The sequence below is a fragment of the Diabrotica virgifera genome, chromosome 2 (genome assembly GCF_917563875.1).
Source record: "Diabrotica virgifera virgifera chromosome 2, PGI_DIABVI_V3a".
In the NCBI taxonomy this organism is placed as follows: Eukaryota; Metazoa; Arthropoda; class Insecta; order Coleoptera; family Chrysomelidae; genus Diabrotica; species Diabrotica virgifera.
In genome coordinates this window covers 106,709,095-106,715,094 of record NC_065444.1, presented here as the reverse complement: position 1 = coordinate 106,715,094, position 6,000 = coordinate 106,709,095, and positions in this window count along the sequence as shown.

Below are 6,000 nucleotides of genomic sequence, written 5' to 3'. Positions count from 1 at the left end.
TCACAGGACTTATTAAAGTTTAAGGAGAAGAACAGGGTTTGGTACAAAGGTCTTATGGCCAAGTGCCAGAGACTAACGAGTCTCGCCTGAGTTAAGAAGAAGTAGAAGAGGAACAAAAACATCTCCAAGCGATAAAAATGATCAACTACTGCTTTTTTCCTGATCAACTACTGATATTTATCATTTGCAGATGTTTTTGTAGGTAATCCTTGTTTTTGTAGATTTATTTTTTAATTCGAATTTTTTGATAATTCGAATTTTTTTAACAGTCCCCTGAGATTCGAATTATCCAAGTTTCACTGTAGTTTTTTTTTTACAAAACGCTACGGCCCCCTTTTGCTTGCGGCCCTAGGCCGCGGCCTAGTGGTAGATCCGGCACTGCTTTTCTGACAATTTTGTTTCAGTGCCTGTAGACCAGTGATGTAGGAGGGAGGGGATGCGGCATACGGTGAGGTAGATGGGCTCGGTTTCACTCGCAAAAACGCTCCATCCAATATGGCGGAACAACTCTTTGGTAGTATATTCTGCTCTATATAAAATATATAATTATAAAATTATATTATATTATATAAATATATAAATGATTAATCATATTCATAACTAATTCATATCATATTCCGTATATAACGTATAAAAACCTGACCGTCGCCATATTGAATGTAGCAAAAAAGTGCCAAATCAAGTGGTCCCATCTAGTAAATACAAAATCATCCCTTATGTCGTATCCCCTCTCTCCCACATCACTGCTGTAGACTCACTTGGTAACAGCTGTGGCATAGCCACCTTTACTTAACAAGCCATGAAGAGAAAAAGGCAACATCGCAATTGATGACGCGCGTAGTCCGACTTTCGGACTACGGCTTTTGAAAACACAATTTTAAAGTAGAAATTCTGGTAAAATTTATAGTATTTGTGGAGTCGAACAAGAAAATATTATTAATTAGAAGTTTGTACAAAATAAAATTAAAAGTACTTCCTTGTAAGTAACGTTTATTATACAAAAAAAAAACCAATAACAAGAATATACATGGGATTAATTTTTTTCGAATCCTAAGAAAACTAATGAGTATTTTTCAAAAATTTAAACGCAGAATGAAAGATTACGTTAGGACCGAGGGCCGAAAGTTCCTGAAAACTTCTATGTTTATTTTAATAAGTTACAGGGGCGAAAAATTAAGAAAATTTAGTGTGATTTTTAGTTTCAAATATGTCATTCAAAAACAACTTTTCATTCATTCTAAGGGACTTTCGGCCCTCGGTAATAAAGTAATCTTTCATTCAGCGTTTAAATTTTTCAAAAATACTTATTAGTTTTCTCAGGATTCGAAAAAAATGATTGCATTTAAAATACACTGAAAATTTTGACAGGCGTCAAAATTTTGCATTTTGTTCCTTTCCCTTTAAAGTTTTTCGCACTTATTTAGAAACACCCTGAATTTATAAAGAACAAAAATCTAGTTGTTAAAGTAGCTAACTTTTTTTTATTATCCAACATAAACGAAATAATAAAAAAAAACAGAATGTTATTAAGAAAACCAGAGTCTATAGTTGGGTTTTAATATATTATTATTATTATACAAAAAAAACCAATAACAAGAATATGTGTAAAATACTTTATTTTAAATAAATAATATCTTATTTTAAATTATATACAAATATCGCTAGAAATAACTATAACAACAATTTCTCACATGGTTTGATGTGAAGTGTTGGGGTTTAGAATTAACTGCTTAGCAACAATATTATTACAGCGTATTGTTAAAGAATCAGGCTATAACATATTAAAAAAATCACTTGAATCGGCCAACAGGTTTAGTAAATATAAGACATCAAAAATGACAAAAATTTTAAGTGGACGCATTTCTATATGCACGTAAGTTTATATAAAAATATATTATACTATAAAATATAGTATATAAAAATATATTATATTGAACTAAAATCATCTTAATACATACCTTTTAATATTCTTTATAATTTGGAGCACGAAATATTGTAAAATGTTTGAGTTTTTCTGTAAATACAGTGAATATTATTTAAAAACATTTAAAAATAAATGAGAACTGTCAGAATTAACCGGTCTACGCTTAGATGTTGCCAAGTTTCAACTTCATGGCTTGTAAAGTAAAGGTGGCTATGGCTGTGGGGAAAGCTAGTAGAAAAAGAAGTATTTAACATAACCTTACATTACAATACTGTATTTGACAATCTTGACGTACTGTACTGGTATTATAAGAACCATATTTTAACATAAACAAAACAAATTATTATATATGTTTCTTGCTGGGATTTGGATTATTAAACAATGGACAACAATCCACGTCCAGTACCAGAACTCGGCAAACTACTACAACTAAAAAAATTAGAAAGTGTTTTAACAGATTTGATAGAAAAAGTGGACAAAGAAATTATCCAGACTGATGTGGAATGGCTGCATTTGAAAAGTGTTGTGGAAAGTAATAAAAGAAATAAAGATATTCTTAAGCAAAGCAGTGAGAAGTCGGAGAAAACTAATAAACAAGAGTGTTCATATACCCAGGAACCAAAATGTATTAAATATGAGCCTTATGAATTAGATCTAGACGTTTGTCAAACAGATTCTAATTTAGATGAAATTGAAGAATTTGATAGTGATTAAACATAATTCTCGAGTGTTTTCTACAAATTTGAGGTGTTCTTAATTCGGCTACAACTGTTTCAGGACAACCTAAAAATAATGTTGAATGTGGGTCTCATGTTTTAAATTCCACAGTTGTCAAAGACCACAATTTTTAAATACCTATGTTTACACATAAGATAATTATATTATTAGTATACCTACTCTTTATATTTAACACCTTGGCTGCGTTTAGGGTTATTTATAAAGTTCCATTGAGTGTGTTACAAGACATATATCGTCGGTGATGTGACAATACCTCCTACCTGCTTTTTCATGAGTTTTGTAGGAGAGACGAAAAACCTTTTTTAGGGTCACCTCCTGTTTTTATATGTAAGTTTTGACTTGTTTTGTAGTAAATAAATAGTTGAATTTACTACAAGTCAAAAAATATATATGAAAACAGGAGGTGACCCTAAAAAAGTTGTTAGTCTCTCATAACAAAACTCATGAAAAAGCAGAAAGGAGGTATTGTCACATCACCGAGGATATGCCCCATTTGCCACTGTGCGTTATGGCAAAGTCAACGCAGCCAACTGTTAATCTAATATGAGATACATTTGTCTCATAACGCAGCCAAGGTGTTACAGTTGTTTTCTAATATTTTGATAATTTTTTTTTAAATAAAATTGTTCTAACAATATGTTTTTACTTACTTATCTGTGGCTTTCTACAGCATACTCTGTCTGCCGTTAACAATGTCCCTATCTCTATTTCTTCTTTTCATAAATATCTCATTCAGTGGGATCTCTTTTGTTCCATTGCTGTTTTTATTTGTCTATTCCACTTAATCTAGGATGTCCTTTGTTCCTCCTTCTGTTTGGTTTTTATTTTTTAAGCTATCAGTGATATTCTTTTCTTATCCGTTCTTTGCATATAGTTGGTGTTTAGTTTTAATATATAATATATTCCATATTACCTATATATCGTCGCCTCAAAGCAACAGTAGGATATGTAATATCCTACTGTTGCTTTGATCGGTGCATGAGTGCACTGATCAACCAGTTAAGTGATATTGGAACAATGCGATGTCTGTGTATATACGCATATACGGTGCACTCGTGCAACAGTAAGATATGGCTTATCCTACTGTTGCTTTGAGGCGACGATATGGAGGGCATATATTACCTATTTGGGCATCAATGTTAACGATAACTGGGATATAAACAAAGACGAGAATATGCATTGAAAAAGCCAGAGCCACCTTTTATAAACTAAAGAAAATTCTTATTAATAGAGATATTACATTGGACCTTAAAATCGGATTACATAATATGCTGCTACATTCTCTACACTGCTGTATGGCATGGAGAGCTGGACCCTTACAGACACACACTAATAAAAAAATTGGAGGCCTTTGACATGTGGATGTATCGACAAATATTGCAGATAAGTTGGGTTGATAGAGTAAGAAATGAAATAGTTTTGCATCGAATGAAAAAGAGTGCATAAATAACAAAAACAATAAAAATTCGAAAGTTACAATATTTCGGCCATGTTTATAATTAGATATCCAGAGAGACATAACCTCCTACATCCCATAATACAGGGGAAAATCGCCAGAAGGAGAGGCCCAGGTCGAAGAAGAACATCCTGGCTCCAAAATCTCCGAGAGTGGTATCAAGAGACCACCACTAATCTATTTTGAGCTGTGGTAAACAAAGTTACTATTGCCAATATGATCTCCAACGTTCCATAATTGGACAGGGTACTGAATGAAGAATGATACCCTGATAATCCAGTGTAATAATTGTCATTTTATTGACTTTTCTTTATGAAATCTGTTTCGTCTGATCCTGTATTTGTTAATCCCCAAGTATTTACATGTATTCATTTGTTTGTTTTATTGAGCTCTTATTCATCTTCAAGTCTCGTGTGCTGTTTCCAATGACAATAACTTGATAGCCCGATCAAAGAGCAATCTGACCCCAAAAAAAATAAAAGAAGGATGAAAATTTGGGAATAGGTAGTTGAAATTGTCTATTATTATATAAGAAAAAGTTTACAATTCTACATGGTGAAAAATATACATTCAAAATAAGACCGGAATTGGATAAAATGACTAATTCTAAACAACTTTTGTTCTATAGAGTTTTTTCGCTAAGTCAATACTTTTCTAGTTATTTGCGAGTGAATATGTTCATTTTTAACAAAAAAGAAAACATGTTTTTGGACGGTTTTTCGGAGATAACTCAAAAAGTAACTATTTTATCGAAAAAAATATTCTTAGCAAAAATATAGCTTATAAAAAATTGAAAAAAAGTAGTCTGTAGACCCAGTAGAAGCAGAGTTGTAGCTAATGAAAAGTAGGTTCTTCTTCGACAAATTCCAAATCGAATATTTCAATGTGAAATAACCCAAAAACGGAGCACTTTTCGAGAAAAATTCATTTCAACTTTTTTAAAGTGTTTAAAAAAGGTTTATTTTTGTTTTTTAAAGAAACTTCTAACATTAAAAGTAAGTGAGTTGCGCTCAAAATATTGTTGGTCCCTTTTATTTTTTGGTAAAAAAAATCGCGAAAATCACGCCCTAATTAGCATCACAAATAAATTTTATCATTACCACTTGACAAGTTACTTTGCTTACTATGTATTATTTATATGATCTGTAAGTTTCATCGGTTCAAAGTGCTTATTTTTGTAAAAGCTGTAGTTAAAATGGCTTGAACGAGTAACTAATCACGAGTTTAGGCAAATTTTGAACAGCCATAGCATACCATAAAATGTTTTATTTTAAACCCAATTTTTTTTCAAAAATGAGCACTTTGAACTAATGAAACTTATAGATAATACATAAAAAGTAACGGATAAATTCATTATTTCGTAAACAACCAACTTTAAGGAAAAATCCCGAACCAGGTCGATTCCTATTTTTAAATTCCGATTTTTTGGCATATATTTAACACTAGTGACGTCATCCATCTGGGTGTGATGACGTAATCGATGATTTTTTTGAATGAGAATAGGGGTCATGTGATAGCTCATTTGATAGAGTATTCAATTCTCTATTCATTAATATAAACATTAACATAATAATTATTTATACATGGTGTTCAAAAAAGCATTTTTTTTAATTAAAATAGTTAAGACAAAAAGAAGAATCTATGTAATTTATTTAATTCAAAATACAGTAGGAAAATGTATTTTAAATTAAATAAATTACATACATACATTCTTCTTTTTGTCTCAATTATTTTAATTAAAACAATGTTTTTTTGAACACCCTGTATAAATAATTATGTTAATGTTTATATTAGTGAATCGGGAGTTGAATACCCTTTAAAATGAGCTATCACATGACCCCTATTCTCATTTAAAAAAATCATTGATTACGTCATCACACTC